General features: G+C 35.0%; 1 protein-coding gene across 3 annotated transcripts in view; it reads left to right on the top strand.

The window, feature by feature from the left end:
- Positions 1 to 17,344, top strand: part of LOC136822830 (uncharacterized) — a 94,146-nt gene that overhangs the window by 62,623 nt on the left and 14,179 nt on the right. The window contains exon 1 of one of the 3 annotated variants that reach the window (XM_067079143.1): positions 2,933 to 3,086. The exons of the other annotated variants lie outside the window; for them this stretch is intronic. The gene's annotated coding sequence lies outside the window, so the exon portion shown is untranslated. Of the gene's footprint in view, positions 1 to 2,932; positions 3,087 to 17,344 lie in introns of those variants that run through there. 3 annotated transcript variants of the gene reach the window in all.

Consider the following 17,344-nt stretch of genomic DNA (forward strand, 5'->3'; position numbering starts at 1 on the left):
GTTGCACAAATATCAAGGTAAATTTTGCGAAAAGGTCAAATATAAGGTTCGGCTATATCATGATAACCGCCACGTCTCGATATAGCCGTTATGACTTAGAAAAAGTCATTTTGAATGCTTAATGAGTAACAGGCCCGGCGAAACAACCGTAAAAGTTGGGAGGCTGAAGGGTCAAAATGAGATAAATTTTGTTAGGAATTTGAGACAAAACTAAATCTCATTTGCTCAAAACTGGGGAGGCTGAAATATCCCCAGTCTCCCCGCTTCCGGCGGGCCTGAAAGTTCTTAAAATTGCTGCCTTGTACTGCCGACTTTAGCGGAAATAGAAACTTGGCCACAGATTACGATAGTTTTAGCAGAGAAATGGAAATTTCGAAAGCTAATGATTGATTTTTAATACGAATTAGACCTACCAGTCTATTAACTTAAGCTTCATTAAAGAGTATTATTATTGCGCTAATCAATGCCAATTTTGATCTAACTAATTGGAATTTGAAGGAATTTTATGTGGAAAGTATGCACTAACAAATGTCGTAAATTATACTAATTGACATATGCTTAAATGACAGTTTGCACGAAAGTGTGTTCAAGGATGTCAGATTCTATTTGAATGATTGCAGAACTGAGCAATGTGAAAAGTTTTGTTTTTTGTGACTTTTTTATAATGGAATACTACTGTCGTTTTGCAAAACATTCCACTTCCCACTGCCACTTTTTAGTGGAAAAAGACCGCGACAGGGTGGTTGAAAAACGAGCTTTGGAAAGTTAGGCATTTTCGTAAGTAAACGCAAGATTTCCTTTACCTCTAGAAAAAAACCTTTTCTCATTCTGGTTGTCCCGGAGAAGACAGTGAAAAAATCTTAGCGCGGAAAGTTGAATCTTATGCAAAACAACGGTAACGTTTTAATGGAATTTTGGATATTTATGGAGGTAATGAAGCCCTTGTAGTAAGTAACTCAATGCGGTCCGGCTTTTCGACTATTGGGGAATTAAAAACATAGCTATTCGGGATTCTCAGTTTGTTGAATTGAGGAGGTATCTAAAAATACTGTTGTTTTAACGCGTTATATCTTCGCCGGACATACTGGTTTCCTTTCAACTAGCACTGTGTTTCTATTAATTTCATATAGTTAAAATTTTTGGTTTGGAAAGTAAAAAGTGGAATTAAATTTTCTACATATTACGCAATTGAATATGACTATACTATAAAAGTGAGGTGTCCAAAATTTAGCTTGACAAACAGCGCCATCATAAGCCATTCATTTTCGCTGTTTTTCTAATGGAATAGTTTACTAACATTGTCATCTGTATCTCACTGCGCTAGTCACTCTGTTAAACATGTTATTAATTTCATTCCAGCACAGCAGTGTGGTGACTTACGTATTCTTTTGGTAAGAGAGATGAAAAATACACTTATACTCTCTAAAATAAGGAATATAGGAATCTTTAGCTATAAGAACTTTTACTCAACATTATATTTGTTATAATCAATTTTGAAAATTCTTGAACCTTTATGTTTTTCCAAAAATTGTATTTCTTAAAAGTTGTACACGTTTTTTGATTTAAAAGAACTTCCAACAGTTTTAAGGCTAAAAATGTTCTTAAATTGTTCTTACTTTCACCTTTTTTTGAGAGTTTATTGTGCGATTTCCTAAGAAATTGTTTTTTTTTAGAGTTTGGGAAGCCTTAAGATTGTCTTACATCATTGGCCATCAAAATCTCATATTCTTATATAGTTTGTTCTTGTTAAAAACGTGTATTGATATTGCATGGTGAGAATCAAGCTCTTTTCCACCAGGTCAACAGATTTCCAATGAAGTTATACACTTTCACCAATACGTCTAATATAAACGGTAAACAAAGCATTATGGGACATAAAGGAAATCACTACACGTTCTTTTTTTAAGAACATCCAAAACTTTTTAAGCCTCGGGATGTTCTTTTTGAGTTTTAAACCTAAAAATGTTCTTAACATGTTCTTATTTTAGCCATTTTTTGAGTATTTTTGTCTATTTTCCTATGAAATTCGCTTTTCTAAAGTCCACAAAAGCCTTAAAATGTTCTTAACTTGTTCTTAACATTTTGGCTATCGAAGCCTTATGTTCTTATATAGTTTGTTCTTATAAAAAATAAACGTGTAAGATTTTTCCTTTCCATTGTCTTTTAACATGTTTACAATCAATTACTCTTGATATTGAGTTGGTTTTATAACAAAGTGCGTACTACATGTATACTATCTTTTAAAAATAAAGATCGATTAATTTACCCCTGCATGATACACATTTCTTCTTTCTTATAAGCACCGAGCCATTCAATTGTTCTTATTTTCGTCTGATTGTTAGGTTGTGATGTTCTGAAGTTGTTCTTAAAAATGCTTTTGTTCTTCATTCTAAAGCTTACAATCAGTTCATGATCTCACGTCCTCTTATAATTTTTGCCTAAAGATCTTTAATTTTTAACTTTAATAGCGATAATTTGAATTTAGAACTCCTAAGTTTCTAAGTTGACAGATCAGACCATTAAGCCGAGAATCGCTCTGTAAAAAGTTCTTATAAAAAAATAAGCACGATACCATTGAGGTATTTAAGAACCACGCTCTTTGGGTTAATCGCAGTTTTCATAAACAATCCGCTTCATGAAAAAAAAATTTTCACATTTTTTTATAGGAACATCAAAAGATTCGAAGCCTTCCAATTTTATTATCATTTTTGAAGTTTAGGCCTAATGTTTTTAAAGGGTACTATTATCAGCATTTTATGAGCATTTTTTTCGAAGGAGAATCCATGATTTAGGAGTCTGTAATTAAAGCTTCAAAACGTTTTTCCCTAATTTTTTTTTGACACAATTTTTTTGTTCTTATATATAAACTTTGAAATATTTTTTAAAAAAAGTAAATTAATTTTATATCCGCAATACTAGGGCAAAGTATTAGGTTTAATTCTAATACCATTTGATTTATACTATACGATTGTTTCACTCGAAAGTGAACTTTTCTTGAAAATGTGAAACTGCTCAGAAAGACAATTAACATTATTACAGAAAGACTGGATAAAAATTCGGGAGCATATAGTCACCATGGATTTAAGGTAAGAATGTATTTTAACGTCTTAATGAAACGAAAAGTCTTATGCTAAATAAGTAAGTTTGCTACCGCAGACCTGAAGGCTCTTCTTTCGGTAATTATTTACCCGAAGGTAGATCTCCCTGGATTGCTCCGATAACTGTTTATTCTTCTCTTAATTGTTGAGTATCGAGGGAAATACGACGTCTTTGGATTGATCCGAACGGGAATATAACCCACGACCTTTTGCACCGTAGCCGGTTGCTCTACCATTACACTAAGGTTGCTGGATAAAGATATTTTAATATTATCCCTGTCTCAATGGATATCCTTTATAATTTTTATTTAGCTATAATGGATAGCTTTATCATATCACTTCGGTTATTTTTTAGTGAAATTTGAAATCAAATCTAAATCCCAATAGGAGGTAAACTTTGTGAAAAGGAACATTCTGTGAAATTTCCCGATCGGAATAAAATCTCAAAAAGTTTATTTGGGGCTGAGATATTCCTAGGGTGCTGGCATCCACTGCTGGCTTTGTAGAGGGCAGATATTCCAGCAACTCGGATTCCAGCTTAAAAATATTATTTTTGATCTTTTTAATACTGTACCGCTGAACACAATTTTTAGCGTGGGTTATTATAACTTACATAAAGATCTAAATCTATTCAATTTCTATGGCCTTAACTTATTTGTTTCTCGATAAAGATTTCCAGTTATTCCAGGTTATAACCCCCTTATAGAATCTAAAGTCGTTTAGGTTTCGACTTACTATTTCGATTTTCAGTGATAATATGAATCCGTTATAGTTCAGTGATACAATTTTTTAAAGAAAATTAATGTTTTATTAATCTTACCTACAAGTGCAACGGACAAATGTATCATCTCATTCAATTAACTTGCCAATCCTATTAACATGTTCTTAAATCGACTTTCACTGAATTTTCTCAAAATAAAACTCGATCGCGGTAAACTTTCCTTAAATGTGGCTTTAAGTCAGATCGATTTTTCACACGCTTTCCCTTGGTGATGCAATATATATCTGGAATAGGATTTATGAACCAAACATGTAAAAACAGAAATATTTTCGATGCTTATGTTTTGACTACAAAGTTAAAAAATTATCTTTACCGCAAATAACCATATATATTTTTCAACATTTTTCAATATCTTAGCACACCTCTTGTGACAGATCCCCCCCCCCCCCCCTCCCGAAACTCTTATACAATAATTAAAGTGTTTTTTTTTCAAATTATACTGTAGGCGATATTCTTTCGTAGTGATTTAGATTAAGAAGAATAGCTGTAACCTTGTAGGTTTGGTAAAATTTCGATAGTATTATACTCGCTGGCGAAATTTACTTTAAGGCTCCCATTTATAATGTGATATGTTAGAATTGAAACATTGGTTGAAAAATGGCAAGCAAAATAGAGATTATAGTGCACACTTAAAGTGAATGGGTTTTAATTTTTCTGATCAAAGAGTTAGATATGTTTGCCTATAATAGTCAATCAAAGCTACATCTCAAGTAGACTGTTCTGTCAAAATCTTGAAATAGTCAAGTGTTCTTGTAGTTTTATTGATTTCATCACTAAGTAAATACTAAATAAAGTATAGTATACTATACCAAATTTCGATCAATTCCTTCTCAATTACATAAAGGTATCATAAATCGATAAAATGTACACAGCACTTCAAAAGTCAACAATACCTCCGCCTCACCTTGAAAAAGTTTTTGACGGAGAAAAACAACCTCCTTATAAGGAATGGACAAAAAGGGAACCACTTCTTCATCTAGTACACACCCATTGGATCCGCCCGTGATTCGCCGCCCATCATTGTATAATATGTATATCAATATAATAATTTCCCTTTTTTTCATCATCATCATTTTTTTCACATTTTAGTGATGATCTAACTGACGAAGTCCATTTATTTACTTTGTAGTCACTTTGATGGTTTTTTAATACTTTATATCGCAAAGGCCGAAACCGTTTCGGCGCCCTATGTATCAAGAAAATATTAGTTTGATGGTTATCCTTGCTGTAATGTTGTTACGGTAACTTGGTAATAAGCTCGTTCTGATTTTTTTCCATGGATTTGAATGGAAGACAGCTGAAATGATTTTTTTTTTTTTTGCGTGGGTAAAACCTTTTTAACCAAGTTGGTAAACTTATGGTTTACAAACGTAGAATGGATTTTCGGTGATTTGGTCAGGTATCTTCTGTAACTGTTATATTTTTCAACTTGAAATCTTTTGTATCTAGTATTTATCGTTTTTTTATGCTTCTAAACACAAAGCATTGGAGTAGAAGGCTCTCAGACCATGTTCAGACGTTACGGTTTTGACGCTCCGGTATGGTTTTCGTTACGGATCGAGTGTGTTCATATTGGTTTCGGAACGTATTGGAGCAAGAAAACGGATCAGTTCCGTTCCGATGAAAAAAAGTGGAGCGAAATCGTTTCGATTTGTTTTGCTTTGTTACAGTTGTATGGGCTTATGGGATAGGGATGTTTAGAAATGGATTGCTCATGTCAGGTCAGCGTGGTTTAACATTTTTCTATTGTTGCAATGAGGCTAATGAGGGTGCTAGATGCATGTTTCAACTTATTTATATCATTTGGTTTTGATCTGAAACTTTGGATAAATTTCAGTTAGTGTTCATATTCAATTTTAAAAGAATCTTTGACCGGGGTCGCTTATAATACATGTTATGCGGTAGTACAGGTGTTATATGATAATGCGATAACTGTTGCATGATAAAGTTAGAATGTATGAAAATGTCATTCAGTTTTCCTCACCACACCCTACTTTTTTCCCGGGGGAGGGGGTACTAGGGTGGCGAACTGACGGGTATGTGCCGCCCAATCTTCAACTCTCGGACCCTTATAGCAGGACTAAAAAGGAGGAAAAAGAGAAAAATGTTTTGAGTTTTACGATCGTTATTGGGATTTATCTGACTAAATTTCAATCTTTTTCCCGAACTTTGATTTTATGGCTTTTCATACCCTTAGTGGGACTTTTGAAGTCCAAAAAGGTACTTTTAAGAGCGGCACGTATTCGAAGCCTCCATTTGGTTAAGTATTTAGGCTTCTTTCCCAAATTAAGTCATTTAGTCTAGTATGCTAGACTAGAGGAATCTCTGATTTGCCTTTCGTTGTTTTTTTCATCTTCTTTTGGTATCTGATCAGATGAACCAGATATCTCTTTTTAAAGCTATATTTTTTCCAATCAAGGTTAATGAAAAAAAATCACTGATTAAAAATACTAAGGGATAGGGTTTCTTTTCATAAATCTTCATTAGATGTCTCAAATGAATTAGAATCACAAACATTATACCTTTATCAAAATCTCTACTGATAAAAGTTTATTGATTAGTTCTCTGGTGATTGGAAACTGGATCTTTTTGGGGGTCTCAAAACCCTTTTGTTCATGTCTTTAAAAAATATGGAAGAAATATAGTGAAGACATTTACTGGTTTTAATCTTCTTCTATATAGCCTGGATATTTCGCTGTAAACAATTTTCTATTTTAATGTTTCTGCTGCTCACATGGATTTTCATAAACCCAGGGTCGGTAATTTTTGAATTAGCAAAACAAGCACAAGCAGTCTTCCAATTTTTGGATACTAAACGATTTAGGAAGACTAGACATTATTAAACCAGAAACATGAACCTGCTAAGTTAGAAATGGTTTGCAGCCTGGATATTCAAGCTACGACTTCTTTTATGATTTTGGTCAATTATCAGATAACTCATGTGTGTTTTTTTGGGGTGACTTCGCGTTTATTTCTGGTCAAGATTCCATAGGAAAAAACCTTCTTTCTCTCAAGAATTATTTTTATCTGTGTAAGTATAAACTCTTGAAGATTTTAAGACTTCATGTTATGATTTATGGTCTTTTAGGGTACTAAGACCTTTTCTCATCTTATAATGTGTATTATGTTTTGTTTGTGTGTAACAGGTTGTTGTGAAAAATAAACTTTTAGTTGATTGTAGTAGACTCGCATCATATCAAATTTATTTCAAAAACTTCCTTCCCTTTTACAAGACTTTTGCGTATCATCGTACCTACTAACTTATGGAAAGAATTGCTTAAGGTGAGATTTTTTGCTCACAAAAAGTAATTAACTTAGTTCCATTATAATTAGAGTTGAGTTAGTCTCGATTTTCAGACCATTTTACCTAAAATAGGGTCAATTCTGCTACAAACATAACATTTGGATTATGCCTATGATAAGAAAAATGCGCGAAAGAGTCCCTTGAACAATTTTACTAGGTTAGTAATTTCACTTATACAAACGAGCACGGCGAACTTCTGTAATTGATTTCTGTTACATCAATGATATTCACTTTTCAAGCATTTGATTAGATTAATTGACTCTTCCGTCGAGATATGAGTGGTTGAACTTCACGATAGTTTGAAGAGCAACCTCCACTGTAGGTTTCTTTAAGGCCGGTCTCCACTAGCGCGCGCTGCGATCGCACTTTTAAGCTCCAATCCTTTTTGCTTGGAAAAAAGATTACGTCATAAAAATGTAGCGCGCGTTCGAAAAAAAAATTGAACACATTTTGAACACTTTTTTCAACCGTTACGACAGATCGCGCCAATGGAGTTGCTTATTTTTCTTTTGACCAGAATAGCGTGGAAGCTTTGCTAGAAAAATTGTGCTGCACTGGCCACAGTTTTTGGCTTAGGTGTGAATTCTGATGTGACCGGCATGACAAAAGGCCGGCCGAAAAGTTTTGTGAGATTGTCCTGGCTAGTCCACCGATGAACTTTTTCTTTCATCTCCCCATATCTCCTCACATGATAAAGAGGGTAGAGATTTTACTTTGCTTGGGTCTCAACAAATATTTCTTCTTGATATCATAGATTTTTCTAAATTTTAGTGTAGAATTTTAAATTACTTTAGAGAATTAAAGATAAAACCTTTTTGATCAGAATCCATATTCTTTGATGCTTGACGAATGAATAGAAAAAGACAAGAGGCTGGGAACTAGCAATTTTGGTCTCGACAAAAAATTCCTCAAAAATAAATCTCACACGGTTTCATTGATGAGTGGTGTGAGTGTTGTTTGTATACTGTAGTAGTGACCATAATCTCTGAAGTAATTACATTTTCTTTTATTGCTGTAGTCAGAATAAACGCCGCCCTTTAAAATCATTCTACCATCTTAATTATGGCTTATAATTAAAAGACAAGCTTAAAACGTTTCCTTTGAAGATTGTTAAGAAAAAATGTGGTATAAGACCCCCTATCGAAAACAATTATTTTTACATTATCCATTTTTAAAAGTTTACTGTAACAACTAAACTGGGGGAGGGGTATGTTTTTATGGTAGGTGGACTCAAATTGTAAATATTATGTTTTATAGGCTTATTTTTGAGTAACGAGTCATACCCTAATTGGCTCCCATCTTAATCCGTAGAACCGTCCCTTAAACAGCTTCGGATCCTTAATTTGACTTTCAGAATAAAGTGTTTTTGACAAAAGGTATTCACGTTTTTTATAAGAACATCCAAAGATTTTGAAGCCTCTCTATGAATCTAAACTTTTGAGTTTTAAGCCTAAAAATGTTCTTAATTTCACCATTTTGAGAGTATTTTTGACCAATTTTCAATGAAATCGGGTGTTTTATAGTCCATAAATCCTGAAATGTTCTTAACTTGTTCTTAATATTTTGGTCATCGAAGCCTTGTATTCTTATAAAGTTTGTTCTTATAAAAAAACGTGTATTGATATCATCATCTTCCCTGTTTAAGTATTATTTTAGTCAGAGTTTTTAAATCGAACCAAATGATATATTGGGCAGGAGGAATAGTTGCGATCATTCAATTTTCACGTTCGGGGGACCCAGTTGGGCTTATGGTAAACAACTTTTTATAATAAAGATTCAGTGTGCACTTTCGATGAAGAAGGAAATTCGAATTATTTTTGGACCTACCTTAAGGTAGTCCTTTAAATTAACCCTTGTTACGGAGCTCCATTTTCGAAAAACATTTTTTTCTGGCCGAAAATGCCGGAAATATGCCGGAAAAACTGTTTTTTTGGCATTTTCTCGAGATTTTATCATTAGATTTTTCTGAATTTTTGCTAAAAAATGCGTATTAACTATGCCCAAAACATGGCCGAGTCCGATTTTTGAGAAAAAAATTTTCCGGCCAAATATGCCTGAAATCGCCGTTTTCTGGATTTTCATTGGACTTTTTTCTTATAATTGGTTGTTTTTTCATTCAAAAACATTATTAATAGCAATGCCCACCATCAAGCATGTTTTAATTTTCAATAAAATTGATTTTTGAAGCCGGAACTATTGACTGACTGATTTTTTTCATTTTTCTTCTCGCATTGCTATCTAACTTTCATCATCAGGTAGGTCCATTCAGCATGTTGCTTGTTTCACTTAAGAAGAATAAAGGACTCGTTTTTCATTCGTTAGCGGCATCATTAGATGATCCTATCGTCTACACAAGATCACTAAAAAAGGGAATAGTTTAGGAGGCGGGATAAATTTGAAAATGGTGCTTAGCCCGGGACGGAGTAAGCAGTGGCTGAGGTGCTTACAAAACTCTACCGCCACTATTTTCCCGTAAACCGCCCTGACGCCCTGACTCTGCGCATATATACTTCCCCATGTTTACTGACCTCTAAACGGACGATAGCATCGTCTACGGCATCATTATCTTCAGATTTTAAGCAAGTTTGTATGCCAACGAAAATTTGTCCAGTTTGTAGCGTTTAAAGTTTTATCTTCTTTTCTCTATCCTGCTCTATCTATCTGGTATACCGACAAAGTGTTTGTATTAGATTTTTGCCCAATAACTGGTTGGCTTTGTAAATCCTGTTAAAATAGTAGGTTTTTTTAACGTAACTTTCTAATCATCTAGCAGAGAAATCTTTAATCTTCTTTTTATCACGGACTATTTTTGTATTCATCTCGTATACAGAGTCTCTCTACTTTCTTTCTTTACTTACCAGTGAAAGAATAACAGAATTTGATTGGCTGTGTTTTCAACTGTTATCACTAAATGTATAAGTTGTATGATGGTTAAATGATTCTAATGCAGATCCAGAGATGACGTTAAAATTCGGGCGAGGTGAACATGGCGAAGATTGTTTTGTGTGATGCAATGCCGGCTGAGAGATAATAAGATGTAATGAACTTCCTATTTAATACACCTTTTCGACCGTAGCCGCCAATTGCTTCGCGGGCATTTTTTGTCCGTTTTACCACCCTAAAACCGTCCTAGTCTTTTTTTCGCGCTTAAAGACAATAGAAGAAATTGCAAAAAAATGATTGGATAGAGTGTAGGGTGGTAAATTAAATATTAAAGTGGCACGCGCCTGACCGCCCGACTAAGGTAAAAAAGGTTAAAGTATGGCGCTCTTGCAAGAGTCGATATTTAACTTTACTTGATATGTAAAAATTACATACAAGTAAAAAAAAGAATTGAAAAAGACCTCTCATGTTGTTCAAAGGAAATTTTAGACGATAATTGTGTTGCAAATATGTTTAGTAAGAGAATCTAGCGACAACTAAAACTACTCATTTTACGAACCAATATATAAGGGTTACTCTGATTGGCTGAAATATTTCAGTAGCCAATGAAAATGATACATTCTATTGAAATTAATGAGATTGTAAAGCTTAAAACAAGGTGGTAAACGGTTTAATACCTGATTTTCAGCACCTCAAAAAATATCTCGTCGCTCTTGAAGTAAAGAAAAACTTATTTCGGTTTTCGATTTGAAATAGAATTTCAGTCACAAAAGTATACTGTCATGTTTGTTCTTGATTGTATTTGCTTGTATTTTTGATGCCATACCAGCTGTACGTGCATTTCTTGAATAGTTTTTTTTATAAGGGATTCAAATGAGAGTCGTAAAACCTTAGGTTGTATTAGATCGGAGACTAGTACGAAACAAATTCAATCTAACGTTTATTTAATATCCCACGACAGATAAACATTGGAAAAGCGTCGTATGTGCTGGCTGGCTTAGACGCGTTAAAGGTATTTATTCTGGTAGGAATTGGATACATAATGCATCAGCATCCCCAAAACAGGGCCCACGCCATGAAATTGAAAGTGGGGGGGTCAATGGATATAGAGTCTAAGGAGGCGCAACCAAAAGTTTTTACTTTGCAAAAAAGTGGGGAGCTATGCCCCCCCCCCCTGGCGTGGGCCCTGAAAAATTGCATAATCAATAGTTTTGATACGGAAATAACCTAAAAGATCACGTGCCCGGGGGGGCAGCAGCTGGGCAAAAGGACCGACGGGTATGTGCGGGTCCTAAGGGTACCTTTTCCAATATGTTTAAAAGCACTGTAAGGGTCGGAAAAACTAGAGATGCACTGTAAGGGTAGAAATTTCAGAAAATTCTTGAAAAATCTAGATATTTTGACCAAAAATGCTAGAATTTTGACAATTTTTTGCACGAAAGGGATCGAAAATTTGGGGGAAAATGCACTCTAAGGGTATGATTTTCACTGATTTTTGCTGCACTGTAAGGGTGCAAATTTAAAAACCAATTTTTGGCCCGCGCATACCGTCAGTTCGCAAACTCAGTGCCCCCCCCCCCCCGGGATCACGTGTTATTATACATAACTCTCCTTTTTTTATAAGAGCTGTAGTTTTTGGGTGTTGCTCGGCTGTTCTTATATTTTTATGATTTTAGTAGGTGTCAAACTTAATGATTCGTAGCATCTTTCGTGGGACTCAAACGCATGTGTCGGTTCGAAAGTACGTAGGATCCTGATATTCTTTTGAGAGGGGGACCTGCGAATTAGGCCTCGCAAAGTTTTTATGGCCAAAAAAGTGACGTCGTAGGCAAAACTTATAACCCCCAAAACGAGTAAAAATTTTACGATTTTTAAAAGTCAAATTCGACAAAAACGATTGTTATCATCGGAGCAAAAAAGTATATTATTTCTATTTCAGGTTTAGAGTTATGACGTCAATAGGGGTGCATCTTTAAAACGCTTAAACCTGTCATTTGGAAAGGGGAGGGATGAAATGAATTTTGTTAATGACTTACAGGGGATTCACGTGAAAATATTTTCTGTCTTTATATATTTTCATGTTTTGTTGAGTTACCAAACTTCCGCCATTATAGAAAATAATGTTCAAAACGTGCGATTTGCGTAAGTGATAGACTAGAGTCTACTTCTGGCTGAATTTTGCTTTTTGATAATGTTTTATGACGCTGAGTCTAGTAAAGTAAGTCCACTTATCCGCGCCATCCAGTCTATAAAAAAGCTTTATGTGGACCCCAGGCTACGTAAGTGATTGCCTCTACAGAATCGAACGTTCGATTCATAATAGCAGGCATTGCGCGTAAATAGAGAACCTGGAAACCTCGATTACCTTAAATACGAGGCAATTTGCCTAAACATGGCCATTGTATCGGTAAATTGCTCAAACAATTTATTTCTTTACTATAAAATAGCTTTAAATGTATAGCATATGTGCTCAACATAGTTATGGAAATTCCGCCCCCTATCTTTTTACCAACGAACATAAAGATTATTCAAAATACACACTTTTTTCATTAGATCAGTCCCCAGTGGCTAAATCTAAATATCAGAACCTAAAAGAACAAAAATCAAGAACAATTTCAACTTCAGATTTCAAAACTGGCTAAGAAAACTCTTTGCTAAAAGTTGAGAGAATGTTTCGTTTCAAGACCAAATCTAAGCCTCAAAATCCTAAAAAGATAAACCAAGATCGGCCAATGGCAAGATATAGCTTTTATAAAAACGTATGGTCTTTAGAGGTTGTATTTCATCAATGTAGAGAAATCAGTCGCGACGATGTCTTTCGACACTCATTTTACCATGCAATCCTTTATCAATTTTAATTAATTTATTTAATTCCTTGTATTTCATATACGTGTTATTGACGTTAATGAATTTTATCTTAATAACTACGTGATTAATTAAATGATAGTTTATCTTGCATTAATTAGTCTGAAAATATTTGAGATGAGCTATTGCTAAATGAGTACTAGTACTACTACAGTTATTATAATTGATTCTCGCTAATTCGAAACTTAAAAAGTAGTCTGTTCGAATTAAAGAATGATATATTTTTTCATAAATTACGTTACGAATACCACTTGCCTCGTTTTGAAACTAATGTCATGGTGATTAACTCCCATCGGATTTTATTGAAAGTACTTTCTTTTCATAAAAAAATTATTTGATGTCTCGAGGGACATAATCACCATGGTTCGTGACGTAATTTGTGATGCAAATGCAAATGCAAAAATTTTATCCGACACAGTGAAGCTCTAAAAGTCGGTAAAATGTACAACATCTGGAAGGTTTGGATTACGGAATTTAGCGAGACCGCGTCAAGGATTTTGGAGCAGGAGGCCTGGACCCCAGCCCTCGTTTTCGGGGATTGCCGGGTCCAAGCGAGGTTTACACGCAAGGGTAGTTGAACCCGGCTATAGATGCGGCACATAATAAAAGGCCGAAATCAGATAAATTGGCGTCATGGACGTTGTTGACGTGTACTGGCTCGGTATTGACCATTATCTTCTATAAAGTGAACTTAAGGTTACGACACTTTTACCGTGAGAATCAAAGTCCATAATATGCAAATAGTATTGACTAAAAAAATGTTTTAGACGTGCTTCATTATAATTATAAGAATTTAAAGTTTTAATAATACACTAATACATAATCGTGTTATGAGACCGTAGCATCAAACTTTTGATAATAGACTAATCGTCTTTATGCGTTTTTTGTGTATTAAAAAAAAACTTGATAGTGATTTTCATGAAATGTCGCCGTGGATGACATAAAGATAACTGCTGAATATATACACGTTAGAATGAGAGAAGTAAAAGGGGAGGCTGGCACACATGTGTCTGTGATTGATTTGGTTAGAACAGTGTATGATGCGAGAATCAACGTTCTATCAACGTTATTTTGATGTTGTGTAGACGTTCATAGGTATTCAGTGACGCAAAATGTGAATTTCACAAGTTTTTTTGGATGTCAGTGAAATATCGGGTGGGCCAAAAAAAACGCATCATGATTTAGGGGGTGGTTACACGTACTGTTTCACTTCGGGTAGCCGAAGTGAAGTGAAGTGAAAACACTTCGGTCTATTCACAAACCTCACATGTTGTATACACGGGTGAAGTGAAGTGAAACTTCACTCCGGAGTGATTTCACGTCGGTCAAAAAGACAGGCATGAAATTTCACTCCGGTGTGAAAACTCTGTGTATCTCAAAATATTTGAGTAGAGACCGAAGTGAAAGCTTACTTTGCAACTTGATGTATGATTCTACAAAAGGAAGAGAGCTTGACAACTGGGAAACTCTCAAAACACTATGGGGAGGATCTCCAGCAACTGTTTGCATCAAACTGCTTAATTGGATTTTGACCCGAAGTGAGGGCGAAGTGAAAAATGACCGAAGGGAAGTGAAGTGAAACGTGTGTATAACATGAAAAATTTTCACACCGGAGTGGAATTTCACTCCGGAGTGAGTTTCACTTCGGGGACGTGTAACCACCCCCTTAAAGTCCAAATATCTTTAAAACGATTAACCCTTTGAGTGCCAGGGTCCTTTTTTCTAAGTTTTTTTTTAAAAATTGCTAGTTCAAACTTTAAGGGCTTATATCTTCTGATCTAGAATGAATTAGAAGCTCGTATATAGCTCGTTGGATAGCTTAGAGTCTCCTCTTTCTTTTGGGCGCCTTCGGCGCCGCCCGATTTAGGAAGGGCGTGGTGGGCGGCGGCCAAGGGGGGGGGGAGGTTAGGGAATTAAAGCAGTCAGGCCCGCTGCGCGGACCTGACTGAACTGATGGAAAGGTGCCCAGTGGTAAAACTTCAAATCGACTCACTAGAAGACAGAATAAAGTAAAACAGGGCCAAATTTGGAGCTTCTTGGATCACTCGTTGACCAAAAATAGTCAAAAAACGGTCAGAATCTCAAAAAAGTGAATTTTTGTCAATTTTTTGCATTTTTTTGACTTTTTCGCTTAAAATCTCGCTGGAAAGACTCACTTTTGAAATTTTTTTTGCTTGACCATAAAGGACAATCTAATTCCTACGAGTTCGACCAAAAATAACGATTCCTAAATCAAACTGGGCATTACAGGAGGGCTTCGCCCTCCTATATAGCCCATGTCGTATATATACGACATCGGCACTTAAAGGGTTAAGGATGTAACTAAGATTTTTTAACCAGATGTTATTTAGCCACCTTAGGCTATTCTCTATAAATTTTAATGTTTGGAATTAACTTTAAAAAAAAATGACAATAATTTCAAGCCTGGGGCGGGGGGTCTAAAATCTTTCACCAATCTTTCCAAGGCAATAGAAAGTGGAGTTTTCTCCGGATGTTTGACAACGGACTGACTTTGTAGTTTCTTTGTTAAATAGAATAATTTATAAAAGTTAGGCTCAAAGTCCCATAGGGAATAAAAAATAGCCAAGTCTCGTCAAATATTTACTAGCTCTTATAACAAAGAGAGAGAGGTATCTTTAACTTTCCTCAGAGCTACAAAAATAGAGATCGGGCTCCAGTCTATACTGGAGTCGTTTATAATGCGTGTAATACGTAAAGTAGTATAGGTGTTATATGATAATACGATTGGCGTTACCGGATTTAGTTTGACTAAAATTTGTTCCCTCCATTACTTTTTGCTTTATTTCTACTATGTCTGAATTAGTCGTCTAGCTTGCTAGACTACCAGTCTTCTGGCTCGAAATATCTTAAGCGCTACCTGGTTTAAGATTAGTGTTTTATTAACACCGCCAGTCTGCCAGCTTAGAAGTAATGGATTCTGCCATTATTTTATTTCCTGTAAGCAAAGGAGACATCGATTAAAAAATGATTAAAAATATCAATGTAAGGCTAATTAAAAATGACAAAGTAATTAGATTTAGCATGTTCGAAAAAATTATTAACTGGATAAGCGGTGCGTACTGTTCATATTTTTCATCGTGAAGTGAAAATTTGTGATGTGTACATTGGTCAAAAGGATGTGTCAAAAATCTCGTTGACATATTAAAAATATTGCTAACTGTTCTTTGCATTTGCATTTTACATTACTGTATTGTAATTTAGCAGGGTTGTTCTCTAGTGGGTTTGAATTTGTGAAAATTTATTGGGTAGCTTTATTTATTGGTGTCTGTTTTGTTACGTTTTAACAGTTTAGTCGTTGACAATTTAAAAATGGGTAGGTCAAATATTTTACGCCTGTACGCTCAACGACGGGCGATCTTTGATCATGCTAGCTAAAGCGTTTGAAAAGTTTTTGAATTTTTAGGGAATTTTCCCATAGTATGACTTATTTTTTATAATAAGACTTATTTTCAAAAAATAATATAATAAGAAAATAAATGTTCACGTCTCCCTGGGCGTGGTCTTAATCGAACAAATAGACTAGAAGCTAAGCTAGATTTAAGTTAACAGTTTAAGGCTCAGACTTCCTCTCATACTCTACATATCTAATTCGATCTTCAAGGGACCAAAAGTTCTCTTCGAATTAGAGAAAGTTTTGAATTTCAGAGAGTCATTTATACCACCCCCCAATGCTGGGACCAATGTTTTAGTTTAATACAGAAAGATTTGAATAATAGAGGTTCGAGGGTAACGGTTTGCGCAGACTAGAGGTCAGACACCAGACAAATGCTTTTGGCGACAGACTCATCACACCCTTATGATGACACGTAGAATTTGATGTAAAGGCGGTCACCCTGTCTAAATCAAGTATTTGGAAGATAAGAAGTTTATGGTTATTAATCATCAAAAATAAATTGTTGATGCGCTTTTTAGATTTTATTCAGATTGTAAATCTTATTTTCGTTTTGATGTTTCTCGTTTACCGCCTGGTTTTTCCCTAATCTTTTTGCATTCAAAAAATCGGTATGCATTCCATTGTCAATGTTTGCGCTGTTCAGGGATTATTGCTGGCCCTGGATTCGCAAAGAATCTACGAAGACCAAGCAGTATCAAAAATATATTAGATATATCATATTTTTGTTTTTAATCACGATCACGAAAATCAGCGAAAAATTTGGATAATCACGCATTCCTTTGAAAAAGTCCCTATCAGCCATCACGAAAACCGCTTGGGGGGCTTCGATAAAAACTTAAGTTTGAATTTGAACGCTATTTTCAACCTACGATTAGATTTGCACTAGCCGTCACCCGGCGTCGCACCCGCCGAGTAGAGTGTAGTTGAACACATCAAAAGCCCTTTGGATGACAAGGGAGGTGTCCAAATTCACAGCAAAAATTTCCACATTTTAAGCG

The sequence above is a fragment of the Clytia hemisphaerica genome, unplaced genomic scaffold (genome assembly GCF_902728285.1).
Source record: "Clytia hemisphaerica strain Z4C2 unplaced genomic scaffold, Clytia hemisphaerica genome assembly, whole genome shotgun sequence".
Lineage (NCBI taxonomy): Eukaryota > Metazoa > Cnidaria > Hydrozoa > Leptothecata > Clytiidae > Clytia > Clytia hemisphaerica.